Here is a 26,555-nt window from a genome sequence, read left to right as displayed (position 1 = left end):
ATTCTGACCGCGGCTGGAAGAGAACCCACGTATGTCGGGAGAAAGAAAAACGTTTGCGCGAGTCATGACCAGCTTGCAGTTTGCGTCGTGAAGATCGATGAATCCGTACAGGGATATTCAGCAAACGAAACCAACCCCGAACCATGTCTCGAGTGATATGAGTGTGGAGAAAGTGAATGAATGAACGAATGAATAGGAAAACCAAAGTGAAGCAATTGGAAAGTGAGCGCTGTGAGCTCACCTTGAGCTCACATTGTCGAAACGATGGGAAAGCTGCGTTTGTACGGAGCTTTGAGTCTGTTGCTCCACTTTTCAAACGCCTTCAAAATCTATTCCATGTACTACAAAATTACAACCGAGGCCAGATGATGACGTAAAAAAAACCTGATGTTGATAACCACGGCAAAGCAGTACGGTACGGTATGCTACGGTGTGGTACAGTATGGTATCGTATAGTATGTGGACATTAACGTTATATATGTATACCTAGTACACAGACAAGCATAGTGAACGGTTCCGAGCGGTACGGTGCATTGCAAATCGGTAACTGCGTAGCTCTAGTCCATCTATCCAATGTCACGCCTTTTGCAAATAATAGAAACTTGCCAACCCTCTTTGTTTCTTTTTTTTTTTCTAGTTCACTGCCGCGGGTGTGGTAAGTGGCTGAAATATTCCAATCGTGAGGACGTTGACGGGCATTACAAGGGGACTGTCAATCAAGGCTGATATCGCCACTGCCCAAATAATTCCCCGCATATATACCGGCTGACATTTTTTACTGTCCGCGGATTTGTATTTCTAAAACTGTCAGATATCTCGGCGCAATTTATGCAGGTCGGTTGTTCCGCATGGCAAAAAATGTACATCATACAGTAAACGATTAGACGATTAACTAAAATTAACTAATCAACTTTTTTTATTTCAACTTTTAATTTTTACCTTGAAAGACAATATGCTGCGAAATTGAACAGCTTCAATATTGAGACGATCCCCTCTTAAAAATTTTTCTTAATCTGCTATTGAGTTTGAAATATCGAAGTGAAAAATACGCATTAAAAATACCTGTTCAGTTGGCTTCGACGCATACATCTAAGAAGTAGCGTTACTGAGCATGGTATTGCCGCCAGAATCATGCCAATTTTTTCTACACCACTAAATACACAGCGAGGGTCTGTATTTTACACAGAGGGTCCGTACGAACAACTCAACTGCACAGACCTTTCGATACCCTAGTGTAGCGCAAATAAAATTTCAAGCCGTTCGACGCAGCCGAACGTGATCCCATGAAAAACCAGTGCTTCATCTGTCTGATATATGCGAATTGATCGGTGGCGCCATCTCATGGCACATTACAGAAATGTCTACTTTTAATTTATCTGATTTTTTTTTTTTTATAATATTGTGATCACTTGGTATGCATAATGTCACATGGTAGCCACACTGTTTGAACGCTGAGCAAACACCTGCTGTAACAGTAATGTCAAGGGTCGATTGCGGCATCACCCCAAACTCACTGAATGTGCGTAGTAGAGATAACACTCTAAAAACACAGGAAGCAGACAGTATACAAGATAGTGTTTGGGGAACATTAGTGTATCATAATGAACTCTCTAGACCAACTAGCCCCAATTGATACCCTTCATCAGACCACATACCTTGCCGAGATACATGTGACAGGTTTTAAAATAAACATCTGTAAACATTTAAAATAATCCCTGAATATGCGCAGTCTACATGTATGACATTAAAACTCTTGGTGGGCATTTCGTATTTCTGATATGTCTGTAAGAGTTTCAGCCAAAATATAGTAAACATCATGAAAAAAAATGAAGGGGAGGGGGAGAAGAGAAATTATTGGATCGTGGAGATTTATTGTTTATACTCCGTTTCATACATCAAGTGCAACACTACCAAAGCTACAGCTCTTGTTTGCGCTCTCCGCATCCGCGATGAAAAATAGTGCCTGCTCTTGACGAGAGAAAATAATAGTTTCTTTTTCTGCAAGCTTAATACATCTTACATTTGCCATCAACTTCATAAAAAGCATTTTTTTTTTTTTTTTAGGGAGAAAGAGTCGGATTCGGTGAATTTGCATGTTTCTTTATGTCGTTTTTGTTCGTGCCGCATTTTCGCTGCCCCGCAACCTTGCCAGCTGTGCCACTAGATGGCGCTGGCTGTGCCCTCCGCGCTGCGCATCTCTTTTTGAGAAAATGGTTCTTCGGTGCGCATTTTTTCTATAAGATCTGCACTGCGAAGATGTCTAGGCATGCGAAGCAAGTTATTGCAAACGTGTATGCTCGTAATAGAACCCGTTTCCGCAGGAACCACTCGTCTACAGAACGAGCGCGTAGTGATACGCCTCCCGATTTTTTTTTCTTGCGGATTACTTGCGTAGCTTTCGCTGCGTTGCACCTGATGTATGAAACGGAGTATAGTATATCACCCGCCGGGGTGGTGCAGTGGTAAGACGCCCGACTATTGTGCCGGAGTACCCGGGTTCGAACCCGACCTCGGCGGCTGCGTTTCGATGGAGGCGAAACGAATAGGCGTCCGTGTGCTGTGCGATGTCAGCGCACGTTAAAGATCCCCAGGTGGTCGAAATTACTCCGTAGCCCTCCACTACGGCTCCTCTTTCTCTCTATCCACTTTCACTCCCACCGTCCTCCCTTCCCTTACGGCGCGGTTCAGGTGTCCGCAGAAACAAGTGTGACAGATACTGCGCCTTTCCCTTCCTGTGAACCAACCATCATCATCATGTATAGTATATCAGTGCCTACCATAAACTCTAAAACCATTATAGTCAGCCTGCCGCTGCGAAAACGAATCGTGCAATCGTTATTTAGTGATTGCGCAGTATTCCTATTTCGGCGAAAATATTGTCACGTAGTGGTGAGAAGTCCGCACACACCAAAAGAAGACACGGGCGTGATTGTACTGAAATTAACTCTTTATTGGGCTGACTTGCGCCCGCAAAAGAACTAGGCAACTCGGCGGCGGAGATAGCAACAAACGTGCTCGTCGAACTACTAATGCCCGTCGCACATATCAACGCTCAATTTAAAGGCGGCTCAGAACAATCTAGATAACGTCGCAAACTGTTACTAGTACGAGCTGGAACATTGTAGAAAGATGCGCGAGTGGCCGGAATCTTCGACACAGATCTCGATGCATCTTGCACGACAAAGGAACTGATAAAGGTGTGTCTCGCGACATCGAGCATTAACAAACAAAGAATACAGAATTGATACGCGCGCCAGAAGTGATAAGGCCGCATGCCGGCAGCTGCTAAAAACAACAAATACAGTTTTGAAGGTTTCGCGGCAATATATTACCCATGCCATTATCAAAATTGTGCTGGTAAATGGTTGGTACCCAAAAATCAACCGTTTCAGATCGAGACGGCAAGGCGAAGGAAATGAGGAAATGAATGCAAGATCGAGAACCAAATCAAGTTTTAGGGGAAGAAGCAAAAAAAAAAAGGGGGGGGGGGGGGGCAACTTGCGAAGAGCGCTGTGACCAATCACAGTCTATTCACCGACTCGATCACATCTGACATTTTCGAACGTTCTGTCGACGCCTCTTTGTCGCTTACCCAGCACGACAAGCTCGTCGCCTTGCTTCAACGATGCAGCGCCTCCTTCGACTCTCACCAAGCTTCTTTGGGACGTACTACAACCGCGGTTCGCCATCATATCGACACCGGTCTCCACGCACCACTTGCGCGCGCGCTATCGAACGTACGCGCTGCACTCTCTCCGACCGCTTTCACTACATGCCAGCGGGAGCATCAGCCAGCACTTTTCCAGAGATACGGCTCTCCAGTCAGCTATTGAAAGAATAGGTGCTGAAGTTTGGATGAGAAAGGCAGTGGTATGTACACAGATTGGTACTACTGTCGTAGGCTTTATAACTCCTAGAAAGCGAACTATTAAAGCATTTCTGGAGAATTAAAAGTTATCCGAGACAACATGCCCACTCAAGAAAAAAAAAAAAAAAAACTCCTCGGCTCCATTGCAAACCCGAGACGAAAATCGCTCCCCATGACACTCGCGTAAACCGACCAGGCAGAGCGCTAGGGGCGGTAAACAAAGCTTCCATCGAACAGGCGCAATCGAACCGCGCGCAATGTATGCAGATTGGACACTCCCGAGGCCGGCCTTCGCCCACCGCCGCCGTCCCAGTCACGGCAGCAGTGCGGGGCCAAAACGTAGCGGCAGGAAACGAAAACGAATCCGCTCGTCACTCAGGAGGGCGCGCGGGGTTTCGCATCCCGAGCGTTCGCATCCCGCAAGAACGTACCGATATATGCCGTCACGACACGCGGCCAATCAGACGAATGTCGGCAGCGGACAGACGCACGCGCGCGAATCTAGATTTCGTTCACCTTCCTCTTTCGCACGCTCCTTTCAAGTCACGTTTGAGTTCACTGCCGTCCTTTGTTTTCTTCCCCGAGGGAGGAAAAAACAAAAGACAGCACACAGGTCAACGCCACTCGGCGGGGCGTAATTTCGTGCTCCACTGGTGGCGAGAGCGCTAAAACGCCGGAAGGCACGGCAGTGCTACGCCAGCCACGATGCGGGGCTTCTCCACCTCTTGCATACGAGGAAGCGTCATAAGCGCAGGATACTTTTGAGAGAAACTAGCTACTTCCGGCGTAGATTTCTGCTTGTTTTTTTTTATATTTATGAGCTTTATTATATTTATTATTTATGACATTTGTTATGAGATGTGTGTGTGTGTTATTAGACGTTTGCTCAACGAGTGCGGAGTACTCACACGACGAAGGCCAGCACTTGGAAGCCTGGTCAGGTGGTGCTGACAGTGGGTAACAGCGACGGTAATATCGCGGGTAATATGGCCAGGAAATCCGTAACTGCTGCAAATAGGGCGGTTATCATTTGTGCGCCAGGGGTCACTTGCTCGTGGAGACGGTCGAAGATAAGGTAAAGACTGCGCTTGAACAGGCACCGACATCATAAGGCGACCGTGGTCTTGCGAGGACTTCGGCGCAAGTCGGTGGACCGGCGACAGGTGATGGCGGACGGAAGCACGGGTCTACCTCAGCAACATGGTCTTGAAAAGCTTAACGGAGAGCGGGTGTCAAATACGGCGACTGTTATTGAGGGCCAGGCAGAAGGGAGAGCTGAGATGCCACCTGTTAACGAACGATTGATTTTTTTTTTCTTGTTTTTTTTTTTTTTAATCTGCTGCAGCAGAGAGGAGCTGTTGGTTGCAGGGGTCAGCCCGGTAAGCGATTCCATTTCAGCGCCCTTAGCTTGCGCAGCTCTCCGAAGCTCTGAAAGAGCGTAAAGTCTTCGGCAACTCCGTGCAAGTCCCGGGCTAAGAGCATCTGAAAGGCTTCATCGTCTATACCTTAGAAGGTTTGCTTTACCTTGTCAGCTTCCTACATATTGGAGTCCACCCGCTTGCATAAGTCGAAGATATATCATATATGTAGCCTGTAAAGCATTCGCCCATAGGCCTAGGCCGTTCACGTAAGCATTCTTCAGCGCGGAGTTTTCCGACTTTCGGGCGGCCAAACATTTCCGAGAAATTAGTTTTGAAGGCGGTCCAAATTCAGATGTCGCCCTCGTGGTTCCGGTACCGCAAGTTAGCTACGCCGGCAAGGTAAAATAGAGATTTAGCACACCGTGATCCGCAATCCGCTACCGTGATCCGCCACCGCGCGTTCCACTGCGCATGTCCAGATCACTTTGATGTCAATAGATGGTGTCACATACTGGATGTCGGCACATAGACCTGCCGCATCGGAATTAATCAGCTTGTGCGCCCCGTCCACGAGCGGTAGAGAGTCACGGTGGCGGATCGCGGATCCCGGTACGTTAAATCTCTCTATTATGTTGTTAAGCTTCATGTCGCCGTCCCACTAGTTGTAGAGGCTCACCCGTTCGTAAAAGATGAGTCAGTCTTCTCATCGGTCCCGCTGAAGATAGCAGGGCCCCACTGGCGAAGGGAGCCGGCACAGTTTAATTGACAGCTGGGCCCGCTTGCACGGCTTGCTGTCTAACGTCCTCACACACCGTGGGTATTGGGAGAGAGCAGCTACGCAGCTCCAGGGCCGATGTTCTTAACCGGCGACTCCCCCAAATGTAGGGTTTATTCAAAGGTACTGGGATTCGAACAGCAACGGCGAACACAGCCCGCAGACAATCAGGTCGAACACGCGCAGCAATAGCAATGCCACTGGCTGGGATGTTCCAAATGTATATCTTCAGAGATTTCAAAAGAGCGATGAGGCATTGAATACAATAAACGCGGCGAGAGAGGGAGCTACTGATACTGAGCGCTCATCACTGCTCCGATGTCGAAGTCGCAACTTTTGCCGACGCAGCGGTTCCAGGTTAGCTACTGCTACCGATGCAACAGTATACGTGAGCACCACGCAATACGACAGTGCAGGCGGGGGAGCGCAGAACGGCGGCATTGAAGTGGGGTGAGATCACTGAGAGCATTTCGCACAAATAACTAACTATGCATCTTTGCGGCGCACACGGCATTAATCGTTCGTGTCACAGATCAGCAGGTCACTCACAGCCCACCTCTATATGCCGACTTAAATCACAGAGACGAGTCGCAACTGCCCCCCCAACCCTCCTCTTTCCCCACGTTAACCCGAGCAAATGCGTCTCCTAACCGTGGCTAAACGATGACACGATAGTTGTCTTTATGTGAGTGGACCACACACACACACACACACACACACACACACACACACACACACACACACACACACACACACACACACACACACACACACACACACACACACACACACACACACACACACACACACACACACACACACACACACACACACACACACACACACACACACACACACACACACACACACACACACACACACCTCCGGGGTGGGGCAGTGGTTACGGCGCTCGACTACTGTTCCCAAGGACGCGGGATCGAATCCCAGCCTCGGCGGCAGCTTTTCGATGGAGGCGAACAGCAAGGCGCCCGTGTGCTGTGCGATGTCAGTGCACGTTAAAAAACCCCAGGTGGTCGAAATTTCCGGAGTCCTCCACTACGGCGTTTCTCATAGCCTCAGTTGCTTTGGGACGTTAAACCCTGCGAACCAAACCAAACACACACACACGTGCGAGAAACGACCACAGGGAGAGAGGCAACACCTCGCCGTCTTTCTCAACCTTCAAGAAAAACAAGCAAGCAGATAAGGAGAAAGGAGATGCAGCAATGTTTGACGACCTGGACGGTACCGCACAAAGAAGAGGAAAATATCTCCCTGGTGTGCCGTTCGAGCGACTCCAGGGCTTTAAATAAAGCCAACGATTTCGGGAAAACAAGGAAGGAAGAAAGGGAGAAATTGGGAAGCGTGGGGAGTGAAAAGGAAAGCACACTTTAGTGCGAGAACGAAAGGAAAGCTAGATGCAAGCCTGCAAATGTGCCAGAGAGAGAGAGAGAGAGAAATGGAAGGAAAGAGAAGGTCGAAGAAGCAGAGAGGAGGAGAGCAAGGTGCACTGCCAGAAATCGCTACACGAAAACGCTTTCGCGTCGCCGCCGAACCGAGTTCCGACCTCGTTCGCTTCCAATTTCTCGAGCCCCACGGAAGGGCAGCGGACGGCGCAGAAACACGACCGATGCCAGCGGGAAAGAAGGCCGCGGCCACGCCGACACGCACTGCTGCCGCTTCTTTGCCGGTGGCAGAAAAGACACAACGAAGCCAAGAAGCTAACGAGGAGACGGCATACGAGTGGCCAAGAGGAGTGATTAAAGTGAGCAGACGCGCCTCTTCTCTGCGTGTACATAAAGAGGGTGGGGAAAGGCAGCGACCAGTGCTCTCCAGAGCGCGTAGGACCTTTACAGGAAGTACGGGAAGTTCCTTAACGAATGAAGCAGCACAGACTGACGCACGGATCTCGAGAGAACTACTCTGGAGCGGAAAGAGAGAGAGTGCGGGAGAAAGAAAAGAACAAGTGGGAGACAGGGAAGAGCGCAGAGGCTTGAGGACCCGCGGACCATGGCACTGGCGAAAAGGTAGACGACGGCGAGAGCGGCTCCATGACGATGACCCCTCCCCCCCCCCTTTCCACATCCCATCTCCCCTTCCCCTGGACGCCAAGAGTGCCGCCACGACATAGGCCGGCATAACCCGCGTCTAGTATCCCCGCCCCAAGAATACCCCAAAGAACTTAGTAGTAGTCGTAGTAGGCTTCCAAGGAAGGCCCGATGAGTAATGACAGCGGCAGATCACGCAGTATGTAGAAGGCCACAAAAGTGATCACAGTGAGCTACTACTCGCATAGCACGCCCCCCCCCCTCCCCCCTTCTACGAACATACCGCTCAACTCCATTTCCGAAGTAGCACGAACGACACCATGCGGCGCGGAGGCTTTGGTGTCCGCAAGCCGTCCGCAAGCCGTCCACACCTTTAATAACAGTCTTAGTGTAAATGACGGTGATCGCCAATTCAGCGGTGCCACCAAAAGCATTCAGTTGCTCAGCGGAGCGCTGAATTGCCCTGTGCATGGAGCCATGCATTCCCGGCATAAAGTCACCATCATAGAAAAAAAAAAGAAAGAAAAAAAGAAAAGATCCGCATAATACAGTTTTGCAATGTTTTGTTTTCTTTGTGAAGAAGGACACTGCTCTTGAGGAGGTATAGGGAGAGTGGGGTGAACAACCCATGAGGAAACCAAAAAGCGATGTCAATCTCCAAACATGCGGGTCAATTAATGGGGAAAAAAGTTTTAGAGGGCACTTTTGACCACTAAAGTGCGATGAAGCGAAATCCATTATAGCGCGGTGGATCGTAGCCCGCTACTACGGCACCTCTATCTCCCTCTCTTCTTTCACTCCCACATTCATTCCTTCCTTTACGGCGTGGTACATGTGTCCGCGGAGAATTGTGATAGATACTGCGCATTTTCTATCATGTAAATCAATTTCAAACGCCACTGATGCCTGCTGTACTAACGCCTCCTAGACATCTTGGTCTGATTCTGTTCGCTGTGTGGTGCGGCGTTCGAGGAAGCGGCAAATGAAAGGCGCCACACGGACGCCTCGATCGGACGCCCGGCGGGGTTATAGCTCCGAATATGCATGAATCGCATGGTGACGCCATGACCTGTCGTGATGGTACATCGCGCGCCCCTTGCCGAACACAACCAGCATTCTATTGATCACATCAAAGTTCCCCGGCGTTTAAGAAAAGGCGCAGTATCCGTCACGCGCAGAATCCCGCTACCATACTCACGGTAGACAAGGGGAATTATGAAGAGCGTTTCACGATCCAAGGCGTACGTGGCGCAGTTGGTAAAGCACTGGGCTGTGGATCCTAGGGATGGAGGTTCGATTCCCAGTGGAGACAAGGTTTATTGGTTTATTTCAATCGCTCTCGAAAGCGTGACACCTCTGCTGACAACCTTCTGTCCACAACGATGAGGCATTAAAGTCAGGTAATTCAGGCCACATACGTGTACCATCCGAGCGAAGGCTGGCGGAACTGTAGAAAGGATTCGGCAGGTGCACCAACAAAACCAAAATAATTCGGACTGTGCACCCGATGGCATATATAATTGGTTCTCAAGAAAGGCAAGGTGCAGTATCTGTTACACATGCTCCGTGGACACATGACCCTCGCCGTAATGTAAGGGAGGAAGGTGGGTGTGAAAGTGGAAAGAGATAGAGGAGTCGTAGTGGAGAGCTACGGAGCAATTTTGATCATGGTGATGGTTTGGTTTGTGGGGTTTAACGTCCCAAAGCGACTCAGGCTATGAGAGACGCCGTAGTGGAGGAGTCCGGAAATTTCGACCACCTGGGGTTCTTTAACGTGCACTGACATCGCACAGCACACGGGCGCCTCTTCGCTTCGATGGAGACGAAACGAGAGGCGTACGTCTGTGTGCTGTGCGATGCCATCGCACGTAAAAATCCATCCGCCATTCCCAAAATGCAGCAGCGTATGAAGACTGAACAAATACAAGATGACTATACCGTAGAAGGGACCACGCGCACCAGAAATTAAAAATATATACATACGAAGAGAAATGAACTATACTTAAAGTAGCAGAAGTCGACAGAGTTAAATATTTAGGGATTACCATCACAAACACAATGAAATGGGATGCACACATCAACGAAACGTGCATTAAGACGTACAGACAGCTTGCATTTCTTCGGAGGAAACTTGCACGAGCGCCAGCTAAAGTAAAGCTAGCAAGTTATAAGTCCCACATACGACCAATCTTTGAGCACGGCAGCATAATTTGGAATCCGCATCAAGTATACCTTGACAATCAGAAGCGATGCAAAACAAAGCCCTTCGGTTTATTTTTTCGCATTACTCGCGGCATGTCTCAGCAACCACGCTGCACAACAGAGCAGACGTCCAAACTTTGAACAGCCGGCGACGCATTGCTTCTTTAAAATTTTTTTACCTTCTCTATCATGACTGTATTAATATCAACAAACAAGAATACTTAAAACCACCATACAAACATTCAGCCAGAACAAACCATGACAGGACGATCAGGCCATTTATCACCCGCTGTAACACGTTTAAACATTCCTTCTTTCCGTCCATCATAGAAGTCTGGAATAATCTGCCACTCGACATTGTCTCCTCCACATCTGCAGATGAATTCATCACCAAGGTGGACATATTTTTTGCCCAGCAAACTGCAACAATGTGAGCAGAGGCATTTATGCGGATTGCCCTAGCAAATCACGGAGTGCTTTGAGTGTATTTCATGTGCATACATTGTCGGTACGAAAATGTTCCTTGTTATTCCTTTGTTTTTTTTTTGTTTTTGTCTTCTAGGATGTATTGTACACTGTCTGTGAAATTGTGATTTTTTTACCCACTCCTGCATGAGCCTGTCAAAAGGCTTACAGTATAAATAAATAAATAAAAAAAATATACAAAAAGCACTAGCAAAGCCGCGAAAACGCCCTCTCAAAGTGCACTTTTTTCGGATCTACTGTCATCCATGCCAGACACTGTCCACAGACTACAACTCGAACCAAATCAAGCTTTAGAAGGCCCGAGAATCGGAGCCTGGAGTTCTACTCGTGCCTCAAGCTCTCTGTGTCGAGCTTGAAACCGCAGCACCAGCCAAGCGCAGATAAAAGCACTCCGAAACCGATTCAAATTCACTTCGGATGGGGAGGAAAAAAGCGACGCACGCTCCACGAGGGTCAGCAAAAGCAAAGCGTCTACATATAAACGCGCAACGACAAAACCCCACATCCGAAGAGACACTCTCTACGTTTACTTCCAGGCGAATTTGCGCGGCGTCCGGAAAAACCAATAAGATGATAATATTAAAGAACGAATGCTCCGATCTTGGCGGTAGGAAAAAAAGGAGAAAGCCAGAGCGGCAGCCTCTCCCACGCTCGGCGAACCGCTGCACGCTACACCATACTTTCTAACAAGAAAGAAAAAGAAAGGCATTCAACACCGCAGAACCGCAGCTGCGCACGGTTTCGGGCAGCGCACCCGATAATAAAATGAGGATGGCTGGACAAAGGACGACAGCACCGAGAAACTGCGAGCCAAGCGACGAAATGGCAACAAGCGTGCGAAGGTGCTCCGCCCCCCCCCCCCCCCCCCCCCCCACACACACACACACACACAAAGGAAATGAAAGTGCAAGTAACAGGACGCAACTGTATACGAATGGAAGGCCCCGGTGAATCTGCAGGCTGAAACGAGAAACCATCGATCTAGCAAAGCGTCGAGCAGCGGAAAAGTAACGGTCCCGTCCGGCCGCTCCAAGTCCGAACGTCAGAAGGGGAACACGCGAAGTACGCAAGCAGCGCCGGCGGACGCCTCGAACGCGCGCACGGACGTCGCTGGAGGCGCGATAAAGACGAGACCCGCACACGGGAGGACGCCGCCGTCTCCGCCACGTAGGCCGAAAAGGCCAGCAGTCTGCCGGAGTAACACGATTTGCACGGACGATGAAGATAAAGCGAGCTTAAAAGAAGAGGAAAACAAGGAACGGAGCGGCACGAAGGTAACGAGAATAAAAAGAGCCGGAGGCGGGCGATTCGCCACCAAAGGAAAGCCTCAATTTTGGTTCCTTCGCGGCGGCCTACGGTGCGCGAAGGCGGGGACCGTTCTTTTCACGCTCCAGCTTCACAGCACTACGGAGCTATTGAGAATCCCAGGCACGTCGCCGGCACGGACACGCGCGCAGGTTACGCACACGCCCGAATCAGCTACAAACGCGGCAACAACACAACAGCAGCCGTCTCCGGGAGAGCGCAACCATCGTGTACATTGTGCAACGCGCGCGCCAGGAAGCGATACGGTGCACGGTCGCGGAGTGCAGATGCAAAGGCGCGGGCGATGGCTTTCGGACGGTCTGCCGTCCACCTACGTGTATGCGCAGCATCGGAAAGTCTGCCATTTTGGGATTGCAGCCCAATACAATACTGCCAGAATACGTTTTCACCATCCGGCTCATTCGACAATTGCTAGCAGACACTCGCTCCTGCGCAATACTGATTGTGATTATACTGTTGCGGCTTGCGGCGATACCTCTACTATACCGGGCCCCTGCGACCCAGCATCCCGACCTGCTATGGCCACTAACCCAACATCACACGCTCAGCTGTTACATCGCACGAAGCCCTGGTGGACCGCACAGAGCTCGTACAAAACACTACCCTACGCAACACCGCACACGCGACTCCGCTGCTCACGCCAGACGCCACCTGCGCTAGAAGGAACCCGTGATACAAGGAACCCATACTACACGGAACACGTGTTGCACTGAAACTACGTTGCACACAACCAATGCTTCACAGCGCACTTTTGCTACACCACACCTATTTTACTCCGCACCACTATACTATCCCTCTACATCTGCCTGCCTTAAATATCAGTCTGCTGCTCCGCATAACTTAGACTGAAATACAATAAATGCCCCCCAAAATGTGGGGGCACATTATCGCTGGTTTGGTTTGTGGGGTTTAACGTCCCAAAGCGACTCAGGCTATGAGAGACGCCGTAGTGGAGGACTCCGGAAATTTCGACCCCCTGGGGTTCTTTAGCGTGCACTGACATCGCACAGCTGCACACAAACGCCACTCCGTTTCGCCTCCATCGAAACGCAGCCGCCGAGGCCGGGATTCGATCTCGCTTCCTTGGGCACAGTAGTCGAGCGCCGTAACCGCTGCGCCACCCCGGTGGGGCACTATCTCTGCTCTCTAAGGTATGTCACGACAGTCTTAATGGTTCCCGTTTGCCGGCTCTCCTCGTGAATCCTCGAAAAATCACATGCACCTTAGAGCCCGCCTATCGTCACTAATCATTTAATTTGTGTACATTATCTTGATTAAAACTAGATCGTAAGCTACCATACTACATGTAAGAACGCCCGCTTTAAATACCCGCTTTATAACTAAACCGTGTGAATGCGTTGCCTAATGGTCGTCTCTCTGGCTCAGCATCCAAGGTAGTGGGTTCAATTCTTACCTCATCCTCCAACCTCGAAGGAGCTGGTCGAGATGACAGAACCTGCCAACTCTGACACGTCACGTGGTCTTGTTAAGTCACACAATCCGCCGACGAACCAATGCCACCGGCCAGACACATACTCGCGACTTTTCGCTCACAATGTCAAAAAGAAAACAAACGCCAGATTTTATTTTTTCCACCACAGCGCCATAACGTTGTCGTTAAAATAACGCTTATAATCATCATCACAATCAGGTTACCAACACTTATCAGCCAAACTACATCTGCTGCAGATTAAGGTCTCCAAACATTTATACATCCAATTAACTATGTCTCTTGTCAGCTGCAGGTGAGGTTATCCCCGCAGATTCCCTCTAATCCACCCCACACAACACCAAAAGCCCGAAACGAAGCTCGACGAGGACTTCGCCCGATTTCGAAAGCGCATTATCGTTTTCGAGAAGCGTGCAGAAATGCACACAGCCGTGGTGCGCAAGTTGGGCTGGCGACCTTCGAAAGTCTCGCGTACCGGGGCGACTACACCAACGGGAGTACACAGTGAGAAAGGTCGTGTTTGCACACGACCCGACCAGCTCCGCAGAAAGGTCGGGCGACTCTCGCGTGTTCGTCGGGCAGCGGCCGCTTTGTTTGGCCGCCGCCGCGCTAATGAGTGGTCCCACGCGAGCGGCCGCGGTGCTCGGAGTATCGAACGCATGCGCCGTCGTTCGCGAGCGGCCGCTGTTCCGGACAGGTCATTTGTACGGGCCCGAGGATGTGAGGAGGGGATGCGAACGAACGTGCTGGGAATGCACAGCCGCCGGTCGGGTCGCGCGTTCATTTTTCCCCAAGAAAAACGAGCGTTTTACACAATGTCCGGCCTCGTACGAAAATCTGCTGTGACGATCGTGCACGAAGCGAGGTGCCGAGAATGCTTCCCACACCAAACATGGCAGGCTTAAAGGCAACGGAACGAGAGAGATATATTTTAATGGCAACAGGAGATATCAAACGAACGCGTCAGTGAGAGAATTGCGCAGCCCCCGACATAAAACACGTGTTTGACATCGATCAAATTGCTCTCCATCCTGCGCTCGGAGCGGATTCTCTAATGGCGAAGGAAGTAATCTCCCAGAGTGGCTGGGTATACAGAGAAGAGAGCGAAGTTCCTAACTCAAGTGCTTTCGAAATTGCACACAGAAGGGGTAGACTAAAAGAAGCCCTCGCGCAAACGCCAGATTCCTGGGAAATTAAAATGAGCCAGCGAAGTATAAAACGTCAGCAAGTTCGTCTTCTTTAATAATAGAGTTCAAGTAGCGAGGAATCTTTCGGACAGCGCCCGGAGCGCATAGTTACGTCATCCGGCGGCGGGCGGGACGCGAAACTAAATATTGCGTAATAAACTCCTTAAACCGAAAGCGCGCGCTCGCTCGAAATCGCGGCTACAGCTGGGAGCATTTGAATAATAAGCCTGCGCGCGCACAAAGCGATCACGCCGCAACTAAAGTCCCAGCCGACGTGGTTGCGCATATGGCGCGAACGTGGCCGCGGCACACACCGCGTTTTCTTTCAATTTCGCGATACGGCGGAGCGTAATGTGAAAAGATCGACGAGGAATCGACCTCACCGAAGTCACGCACCGCTGCTCGCGGCACACACGCGCCAGCTGCAGCGTAGGACGTGGGGGCGCCGTGTATTCCGGAACGCGAGGAAACAAGGCGGCGGCAGCGGGTTTCCGCTCCACCTCGGAGACCGTGCCGCTCAAGGATACGAACGGGGCGAGTGAACCTTTTCAAGGGCGTAGAACAACGATATGCACGCGGACTCGTCGAAGCCGCACTGCAGCGCTGCAGTTCGAAAAGTAATCAACGTCGGCTCACGTAATGCAGGTTGGCAAAGCGACAACGCGTTTACCCCGCAGGCCCGATCTAACGCTCAACGAATTTTTGATCATCAGCCTATCGACTGTGGAATACGTGGAGCAGGCCGATCAACGGAAGCTAACGTAAGGGCAATGGTATAGCCCAGAAACACTGCTTGCCATTTAAGGAAAAAATATATATATTCCGCAGTTTTATCGCGGTTGAACATCGTTATCCGCGCGTAGCAACGCTACACGATCACAACGGCAATTTTTCTCTATGCAAACTTCTCGCTCTTCGCCTGTCTCCGCCTCGAGCCGATCACGCTTCCTCTTCGCTGCTGCTTCTCGGTGATAGTACTCAGCCTGACGCCGGACCTACACGTACCTCATCCATGGCGAAACTGAGCAACCAAGCCCCGTCGAAGCGGTTATCACAGTTATCACAGCAGAGTTATCACAGCGGAGGTGGTGGTGGTGGAAACGTTTATTGGTTAATTGGAGTTTGGGAGCCACAGAGTGGCCCCGCTACATGGTCGGCGTCCCTAGTCCGGGACACGAGGACACCTCCGTGTCCACGAAAGGGACGATCGCGCAATGCCGCCGAAGTTTCGGAGACGTTGACTATAGGCCCGCTCCGGCATCTCAAGGTCAAACGCGCAAGAGCAGAGCTACGCCCTTAGTTCGCAGGCAAAGCATGAGCTCGAAAGAGAAAGCAAAGCATGAAACGCAACGGCCGCGGTCAGCAGAGACGTGGATTTCATTTTCTGGACAATGTACGATATTAAGCCACACATGCTGTGTCACAACGGCGAAAAAACGGCGGCACTAAGCAAGTGTGCAACAGTCAAGACACGGAAACACACGCCTAAGGAAATAACCGTTTCTGCGTGTGATAATCACTTACTGCTACAGCAGCTCTTACTGCATTTGCCTATCCAGACATCTACCGTTGCCCATATCAGCTTCTGTGCTCGGGCGCACGCGGAATGAGGGCGCGGTATGCGGTTCCTTTAACCCGCAAAGCAGGCAGAGAGTGCGCGAGTGGTCCACATGCCCACAGTAGCGCATCGGAGAGTTTCATGGGTGCGTGGTGAATGGTCACACATAGCGGACAAAAAGGCCGCACTTAATCCCATTTTCCGATATGGTATCACAGAAACAAACAAAAAAAAAAAAACATTCGCACCGGTTCCAGCCCTCACGCTCACGGTCCCTCGATCGTAACGATGCCTTACGGAAATGAAAAACCAAAATTTACCTGGACAAAAGAATATACACATGATTTCAACGATCGAACAATTGTTCGACCTCCACCGGTAACGACGTGAAGTTATAGGAGTAACTGTACAGCTGAGACCTTCGCTTCTTCTTATGAGGGCCCACTCCAAAATTCAAATAGGCCTCGTGTGGCCACACCGGGCAAGTGCCTGCTAAATGGACCTTTCTGATCGAGACTCTGGAAAAGGACTTTGACGGCCAGTAAAGGATGAGCGTTGTTTATTCCGACGTGCTGCCAGGCCTACCACCTGCCGACTCCCTTCGCCCAACAGCAGGGCTTCAAACGTAGCCCAGTCTTGCGCAGAATCTCGTCGTCAATCGGAATATACACCGAAGACAAGAAGACGCTCAGTACGCGCATCTGCGCGGCTGAACTTACCCGAGAAACCGCGGCCACGGGCCTGCAAATCAAAAACAGGAACGGCCAGTTCTCGACCCCCCCCCCCCCCTCCCCCTCCCCTTCTCCTGACCCCGATCTAAGCAGCCTCCTTTGAACTCCTTCACCCGGGGCCAGCTGCAGCCGCTACGCAATTTGCGAATTGTTCCCGTATACCTCGCCACTCGGGAGGGGTTCGTACACAGAGGCGTCCACTGTCCAGCAAGAAGATCACGCTTCGGCGACCCTGCGGCGGCGCAGTTTACGTAGGAGAGACAAGGACAGGGACGCGAAGAGAGCGCTCGGTGAGTAAACACAGCTGCCGCCCGGGGCACAGGCATGCCATCTCCGCGGCGCTCGAAAGGCACGAGAGTCGCACGCTGTGCCAAGCTGAGCGCTGCAACGCATGCAGGGAAAGGGAAGTGGGTCGCTGCTACTCGCGGCGCCGGTTTCTAATTATTATTTTTTATCATTCCCCTAATACCGGCGGACCGCGTGCGCTGTGCATAAGGAGCAGCGGCGTATGCATGGTCACACGACACGCCAAGAGACTCTGGCTCGGGGGAAACAACGAGCGTGCAAACAGGCGAAGCCACGGTTTGCCCAAGAAAGGCACCCACGTGGCTCATTCCTTAATGGAATATACAGTATATAGCGCCGTCGTCCGTGGGTAAGCAGGCGTGGCGTGGCGTACGCACACATGCGGGCCCCGGTTACGCAATGAACTTGACCCCTATCTGCGACCAAGCACGCACGATGCAGCCGCCGTGGGCGCAGCGAGGCCTCTACACGCCGAAGCGAGCTACCGGTTATTCCCAACAGCTGTATACGGGCATATACATAAGGCATGCAAATATCGGAGCAGCTACGGGTGCAGTATACGCGCTCGTTGTACCCTGGAGCTCGGCCCGCACGCTGAAAATGCAGACACGGAGAACTGGGCAAATGAATCTCAAGCGCGCAGGCAATGCGAAAAAAACGTCATTGTCAAGGTGCTCAGTGTTCCACATTTACTCGCTCTTTATATCCGCTTTCGCAGAGGACGCAGTCAAAATAATGAAAAACCAGTTATTTTACTATACGAGACGCGTCGCATGCATTGATGTATACATGCATGGTCACATGCCTACGAGTTGCAATGGTCTGCTGATGCTGATAAACGTTTGGAAGACACGAAGGCTCCGCCTCGTTAATTACTGGCTCCCGTTGCTCCGCTCTCGAATCATCGGCCGCATTTATTCAGTTTGTTACTCGCCCAGTCTGTAATCTTATATGTGCATCTACTATCCGACATATACTCATCAGCATACAGTAGTAAGTTAGCCCATTATGTGCAATATCATGTATCATGTGACATCCCTGCAGAAGCTTCGGTAAACTTAGTGGCGCAGTCGACAGGATACCCCTACGAGCTACGAGGCGACAACGTAGGCAGCGGAGAACACAGAAGGTGACGACGAGCAAGGTCGAGTCATCGGAAAGGTGTTAGCGGACGTCGGCTCGTAGTACCGAGTAACGACAATCATGGACGCCGGACAGGAAGCAACGACTCATCGCAAGTGGTCGGAAATAACGCACGGAGCCAGAAGTGACCGGCGAGCGACTATGGCGTTCCGCACCGCGAAAGTGAGTCTCCGCTCTTAGCTCCTGCCCTGTCCATGTGTTTGAGTACATAAGCAGGTAAATGATGTAGAACTCAGTTCAGTTTAACGCACTCAGCTATGGGCGGCAGAGGAAGCGAGAAAACTCTCGAGAAAACATTGAAGGCGAAAATGCTAATTTTGGAGTCGGATAAGGCACGATTGAAAGGGCTGGAGGCCGAACGGGAAGCTATACATGGCAAAAGGCCGCCAAGCTTCAGTGGTAGCTTGATCGATTTGGACCGCTTGGTGGAAATAGCTACAGTGGAGCGCCAGGAACCGCATCGGAAGCTAGCCAAAGCAAGGTGTCTGAGCAGGCCAGTCGGGGCAGAAATGCCCATAATGGAGCCAGCGGCTGCGCCTCTTGTGCTGGAGTGTGGCATGATGTGCGAATCAAGCACACGGAAAGAAATCTACCAGAGCAGCGTAAAGTCTTACGCTATGTGTAGTGAGAATTGTTACTATGGAATGCCGCGATAGCGCAGAGAACGCGATCGCGTTCTCTGCGCTGGGGATGAACGTAGGGATGAATGCTCATTAAGTAGAAGTCAGTTCCATGTTGGAGCGCTCTCCCTCTCTCTCTCTCCATGCTGGAACAACCGTAGGCAGTCGGCAGGCATAGTGAGCGGCTACATTCATGTGAACACAGCAACCTCGATCTTGATACTCCTGTTTATTAACCGGCGGACATTTGTCAGATCCTGTGGATTGCGCCGCTGAAGTGTGGGTAATCATCAGTCCCCTCTTTAACCAAGCCATAAGAACGCGCCTCAGGTGCCTAGGGATAATGTGTCTGACCTGCATGGAATCCAATGGTGCCGGGTTCGATTCCCACCTCCTGCCAATTCCTACCCACCTGGAAGCTCCTGCCAACACGGCCACGATATGTGGTTTCGTGAGGTTACGCACCCCGCCAACCAATCAGTGGCGGGACACGTCACCTGCAAACTACCACCTGCCAAAGGCATGCAGAAACGCCGACGTCTGGTTATATCTGCAGCAAGTGGACCTTCAACACTATCGCGTTAATAATACTAAACGATGCGCCAGAAGATAAACTTATCTGCCGCCACGGTTCCGCATCGCAAGTCGAAAAAAGCAATGCAACAAGACCGACTTCCCGCAAGTTCTCTTATCTGCAGCGATGTTATCGAACAAATGTCATGTAATCAACGTCCGGAACGCTGCCTAATAAAGAACGAATTATCGCCAAGGCTACCGTCGGGGCATAGATGAAAGCTTCTGATAGACTACTAGCGCCAAGGTTTCCTTTACCGTGTAGATCGAGGTGCATAGGTTCCCATGTATTGTTTTGTTTTTCTTTTGTTTTCCAACGAAATTTAGCAAGCGCATACAGATAGCGGCCATCGCAGCCATGACCTCGAATTTAAGCAGCACAGCGTTGCAGCACATGATTCATTGAGGTCGGCAATTGTTCCTATTACTAGGTTGCACAGCAACAAAGTGCTTTGGTGAGAAAGCCCGTGCTCCATTCAAGCGCGACTGCATGCCCATGAGGTGATATATATGGTAAGCAAGAACAGCATGCTCCAAACGCGGACGTGATTCTGATGAGGACATCATGGAGAAACCTCGCCGTAAAGGAGGGATTGCAAGCTTTTTTGCGTGTGCTATAAAGATTGGGTGCATACATTCTTTTAACTTTCACCTCGTTTTTTACTGACTCTCTTTTTTTGGGTTGTTTATTCGCCTTTTTCTGTTATACACATCAACGGTACTAGTCATCAGGGGCTATGTACGTTCAGCAGAGCTGTAGTAAAACGGCCTTCTATGTCGATTCCTGAATTAACAATGTATGAAAAAAGCGATCGAAATGACTGCCACGCGCAGCAAAATGTCGGTGGCTAATACGTGCGTAATTGTAAAGGAGTATCTGAGCCCTCACACAGAATTGAAAAAAAAAAAAAAAAAAAACGCAGAAGTGATCACGGTCTTTGAAAAGTACTTCATCTGCAGCGCAAAAAAAAAAAAGAAAGAAAAAGAAAGTTCGCGCTATCAGCAATCACATCTGGCAAGACGGAGAGTGCACGCATGAAAACAAAATAAAAGAAGCAATAGCCGCAGAAGGTAAACGGTAGGAATGAAAAACAAAAAACTTCAGTGGGATCACTCACCGGCGTGCTAACGGCGTCCGCTAATGTCACCTCTCGAACGACCTGAAAATGTGAAAGGGAATGAACAACGTTAACGGCAGCACCCAACAACGAAAATCTCCGACAGAGACAGCCGTGTTAAAGAATTTCGCCAAGCTCTGCGCGGAACACAGCACACGCATATGCATCTTCACAAATAAGCACCTACTGCGCATTTGGCAAGCGCACGTGTTGGGACCATTACAACCTTAGCATATAGCGCACATGGTTATAGTCCGCAGTGGCTCAGTACTGTGAGGCGCCGTGGTCGGCGGCATTGGACGTGAATGAAAAACCCTAGTTGGTAAAAAGGGTAACGACGTCACAGGCATAGGACCTCACCGGCAACCTGAACACCTCACAACAATCGAAAGACGTAATGTGCGAAATGAAAGTGAAAAATACATTGACACGTAATGAGAAATAAAGGCGGCAACATGTCGCAAATGATCGAAATTTATATAGAGTGACTGATTATGCTTGAAGATAATTTTCAATATTTTCAGTGTCTTTCGAACCCACGACTGCTTCGGTTGTGAGCCAGACAGTGCGTAGTAGTAGTAGTAGTAGTAGTAGTAAAAGCATTTAACAGAGGAGTTCGGGGCACGCAGGCCCCTGGGCCCCCGCACGGTCCCACTACACTCAAACGTTCATGTTCCTACGGTTCATGACGTCGGCAGCTCGGATCTGTGGCGGTCTTTTGCCGGACCGGGTCCTCAGAGCGTAGCAGGGTCTCCCGTTCCACCCAGGTGGTGCAGTGCTTCAGACCCCGCGGGGGAGGATCCGCCAGACAGTCAATCTATACCGATTGGGCTACGCAGGCAACGGTAATACGGGTTGGGAACAATCAAGTCGCGTGTCTTTCACGTAATGTGGTCTCTTAGGACTGCATGCCAACGAGCATGCGTGTAATAGGTATGCGTGCCTGCCTTATAAGTTGTTGCTTTTTTTCTCTAATCGCTTGGCCGGCTGCGCTTCTTGTTGTGTGCTTCCATGCGGGCGAATACTCCATCAGCAATATCACTTTGAAATGCGGGCAGATCTAGTGCACATTTTTCGACAATTTTTCTTGGCACTTCAGATTTACAGAGTGTTATAATCAAGCGGTGTGAAAAGCAAAATAAAATTAAACTCCGAGATGACTAGATGCAACAATTTCCTGATCCCTGCGCGCAATGGGTACACGGAAAAAATAAGCAACAAAAACAAAACCTAGTTTGTAGACGCCGCCTCTGAATCTGCTGCAATAAACTCTGACTAAAGGGTCTGCAATGCCGCTGTAAAGTTTTGCAGCTTCACTAAACCGTGTAAATATGCCAGCTTCACCTAAGGCAACCACAGCCGGATCCTTTATCGCGATATAAGGGTTACTTGGAAGGAGCAAAAGCAAGACCTCTATTTTCAGAAATCCTTTCGTGAGAGCTTTCTCTGCCCCGCCGGGGTGGTGCAGTGGTAAGACGCCCGACTACTGTGCCGGAGTTCCCGGGATCGAATCCCGGCCTCGGCGGCTGCGTTTCGATGGAGGCGAAACGAAGTGGCGTCCGTGTGCTGCGCGATGTCAGCGCACGTTAAAGATCCCCAGGTGGTCGAAATTACTCCGTAGCCCTCCACTACGGCCCCGTTTCTCTCTATCCACTTTCACTCCCACCTTCATCCCTTCCCTTACGGCGCGGTTCAGGTGTCCACAGAGCAAGTGTGACAGATACTGCGCCTTTCCCTTCCTATGAACCAACCAACCAAGCTTTCTCTTCTTGCCCCGCCGGGGTGGTGCACCCGACTACTACGCCGGAGTACCCGGATTCGATCCCGACCGAGGCGGCTGCGTTTCGATGGAGGCGAAACGAAGTGGCGTCCGTGTGCTGTGCGATGTCAGCGCACGTTAAAGATCCCCAGGTGATCGAAATTACTCCGTAGCCCTCCACTACGGCTCCTCTTTCTCTCTTTCCACTTTCACTCCCACCTTCCTCCCTTCCCTTACAGCGCAGTTGCGGTGTCCACAGAAAACAAGTGAGACAGTTACTGCGCCTTTCCCTTCCTACAAATAAATCAGTTTTTACGGCGCGGTTCAGGTGTCCACAGAAAACAAATGAGGCAGTTACCACGTCTTCCCCTTCGTATAAAGAAATCAATCTGGGGCTCCCTTTCCTTACGGTGCGGTTCAGGTGTCCACAGAAACTGCGCCTTTCCCCTCCTGTGAACAAATTATTATTATTATTATTATTATTATTATTATTATTATTATTATTATTATTATTATTATTATTATATTTCTCCTCCAATCTTTTTTTTTTTTTTTCGTTACAGAATAAACATGCATTCGATTGGCCGCACTCATTAGAATTCTCACCCAGTTTAGCATCGGAAAAGTCACTGTATCAGACATCTCCCCTTGCGATCTATTCAAACAATGCTTCAGGGCCCGGCGGTGTGGCGCAGTGGTTAGGGTGCTCGACTTCTGCGCCCACGGATGCGAGATCGAATCCCGCGGCCTCGGCGGCCGCTTTTCGCTGGAGGCGAAAAGCTAGGCGTCCGTGTGCTGTGCGATGTCAGTGCACCTTAAAGAACCTCAGGTGGTCGAAATTTCCGGAGCCCTCCACTACGGCGTCTCTCATAGTCTGAGTCGCTTTGGGACCTTAAACACCATGAACCAAACCAAATCACACAACGCGGTTGTCGCGTTTCAATGGGGGTGGAACGGAAGGTAAATGTGGGCGTACATAAAAAAAAAAAAAAAGTGGTCGGCATTGTGCCAGAGCCCGCCACTGCGGCGACTTCCTATGCAACCCATATCATTATGGGCCGTTGACCCTCGTAAATTATACCAAAAAGACGCCATGTCAACGTTTGCGGACGCAAGTTTAAGTTTTGAAATCCACCACAGCCCGTTCTGTTTTGACCACAAAAAGAAAAAAGAAAAATTAAGAAGGAATATTTCCACATTACCCAACTTGCAAAGACAATTTGAGAAAAACTTCTGAACGTGACTAAACCTATACAGTACCAAGTGCGAAAGCACTAGTCTGGCGTAGTTTAGCTTGATAGCGAATGTTAGTGACGTACGTATACCGTTGCCTTCACGGTCACTGCAGTTCACATCGCTTGGGGCGGGTTATCTACAACAGCGGTTCTATTTCCACTTTCACTTCCACCTTCCTCCCTTCCCTTACGGCGCGGTTGAGGTGTCCACAGAAAACAATTGAGACAGTTACCGCGCCTTTCCCTTCCTATAAATCAATCCAATCCATACAACAGCGGCGAAACCAGACTCGCGTTATTTATTTCTAAGCGCCGACGAAATTCACACGGCTCATCACACGAGTTGTGACACATACGTCCCTGCCGACGTGCCACGTTTAAGGCAAGCAAACAGAAATGTACGCAATTTTAAAAGGCCGGTGACGTCACAGAAATCGCTGACCAATTACCTTCCAGCCATGTCACCTGCCAACTACAACTGGTCAGTGGCACACTCCCGAGCAAGGACCGTGATGTTTGCTGACCAAGTTGCCGTGAGTGACATCATAAAGCCCAGCTTTAACCAAGGCTTACGAACGTACAGCCTTTCTCAAAAGTTGAGAGTCCAGAGTACCCAGTTTGCTTCTGAGACGCATCGTGCGGCTCGTTATGCATTCGCATCGTTCAAAATCTAAGAAGATTTTCTGCCCTCCACTCTCCAATGAAAATAATTTCCATGAATACTAAAGGAAACTTACTACACACCTTAGAAGTACACCGTGCGGACTCTGAACAAAGACTACCTGCGTAGCAGCGTATCTCACTGGGATTCAAAGGTCCTGGAAGGCCAGACGGATTCCAATCCCACTCTCCCATCTCAATGGCGAACCCCGACAGCGCCCGCGATTTCTGCCGCGACATATGACCTCATGATGTCAAAGAAACCACCGATCCTCAATCAGCTCCCGGCCATACGCAACCTGTCATTTATACCACCAGCCAGAGTTAGGAATCCTCAAAGGTCAAAGGTCGAGGCTTCACGGATACTTCCTGTTGGTCTCATTTACCCGCGAAATAGTGCTTACACACTATAAGAAAGACGAAATTCAATCCCGCCATTCAATGTACCCACGCCGATCATTACTTTTTTTTTTTACACATTTCATTTTGTCCTAGATTGTATTACACACCTGACAGAAAGGGTCCAATTGTGTAGGATCCGCAAATCAAAGGCGGAAGCTGACTGGAATGTATTTAGCTGTATACGGTCGTGTCCACATGGCTAGTGTCTGAAAGGGGTGGAAGACGTCGCAGGTGGATTGGCCACCACGGTGGCTTTCTGATTCCATCTTCAATTTGCCCTCTGCGAATTTTAAGTCATGCGATTACGCAGCACAAACAATTGCATCTACAAAGCTCGCCTCCCGCGTCCCGCTCGCCGTCGGGCACAATGCGCTGGAACCGCGCCCTTCCAGACTCGGCGGAACACACGCACGCGTGAGCTCCAAGAACCACCGAACACCAACCACCTGCCCCCCATTCTATTTCTGTTCCCTCCCTCGAGCGATTTGTTACCGGAGGCAGGTCCATAATACGCTACAGCCGCCAGAAAGCAGAGTGTATGGGGCGGCGAACAAAAGCCGCCTCAAACACCGCGGCGGCGGTCGCGTTCGCAAAATCCTCGGGCGTCACCGCGGACGACATCGCCGGTGCCCGAAAAAATGCTAGGAGACAAACATTTAACGAGAAAAAAACGTAAACACTGAAAACGGCACAATCAACGTGCACACACACACACACACACGCACGCACACTCGGCGCGGACATGTCAAAGCGACGTCGAATGAAAAATGGTCCCAGAGCCCGAAAACCGCACGTCGGACCCCGCGCGTCGAGTCCTCACGGATTCTTCAATCGCGCGGCGGCTTCTCCATTTTCTCGCCTCGTGATGACGACGGCGCACTGTACTGCATGCACGACCGGGCTGTATGTACGCTGTTCCGCGTTGATGCGCGCTGTGTTCATTCTGCAGTGTGTACAAAGTCGCCGGGATTTTTTTTTTTTTTTTTTTTCGTTTCATGTCGGCGAACCAGCCAGCAAAGCGGGCCGCCCTCGAATGGGAGAGCCGTCGCAGTCGTTCCCGTGCGACACCGGCCGTCGACTTGTCAACACGCCAGGCACATCCATTTTTCGCCTTAATGATCGCCGCTCAGAAAAAATCTCCCGCCTAATAGTATTTTGTCCCCCCCCCCCCCTTATAAAAAAAAAATGAGCGGAATTCTTTTTTTTTTTTTTCGTACTTAGAGAGTGCCACCGCTGTCGAGTAATACAGCGAGTCGCGGAGAGCTGTTCGCGCTTCTTTCATTTCTTTATTTACTGCACTTGACAGGAACACCACTGTTTATGCGTATCCCCCCCCCCCCCTTCTTTTGTATATTGAAACTCTCTTTTTAAGCGCTAAGCGTCTCGACGAGTTGTTAACCGTAAAGAGAGCGCGCACCCTAGCTGTCTCGCGCAGTTCCAGACAAGTGTCGCGCGAATTGACTAATGGAGAGCTGAAAAAATAGAGGCGTAAAACAGAGAGAGAGAGAGAGAGAGAGAATGACAGAATTAGAGAGAAAGCGTTTCGGCGCGACATGTGGCCGTGACAGGAGAGCAGCAGGAGCAACGAAAATACGAACCGACGATTTAGTACACCGTAATGGTTGGTGAGCCGAACAAAACAAGTCGACTCTCAAAGCCATAAAGAACGAACGACGCCTCGCGCGCGACAGCGGGCCAGCATCGCTGAATCTGGCTTTTGTCGTGTCGTCGCGGCAAGGACACAACC

The 26,555-nt window shown here is 50.3% G+C and overlaps 1 protein-coding gene across 2 annotated transcripts in view; it reads right to left on the bottom strand.

Moving 5' to 3' along the window:
• Pgant5 (polypeptide N-acetylgalactosaminyltransferase 5) overlaps window positions 1–26,555 on the bottom strand; it is a 276,290-nt gene that overhangs the window by 189,053 nt on the left and 60,682 nt on the right. For both annotated transcript variants that reach the window (XM_084594794.1, XM_084594795.1), the window contains exon 2: window positions 20,753–20,794. The gene's annotated coding sequence lies outside the window, so the exon portion shown is untranslated. The remainder of the gene's footprint in view (window positions 1–20,752; window positions 20,795–26,555) is intronic.

The sequence above is a fragment of the Amblyomma maculatum genome, chromosome 2 (genome assembly GCF_055883805.1).
Source record: "Amblyomma maculatum isolate TAMU_Amacu chromosome 2, ASM5588380v1, whole genome shotgun sequence".
Lineage (NCBI taxonomy): Eukaryota > Metazoa > Arthropoda > Arachnida > Ixodida > Ixodidae > Amblyomma > Amblyomma maculatum.
The sequence above is the reverse complement of the archived record's forward strand: the minus strand, read 5'-3'. Positions and strand labels throughout refer to the sequence as shown.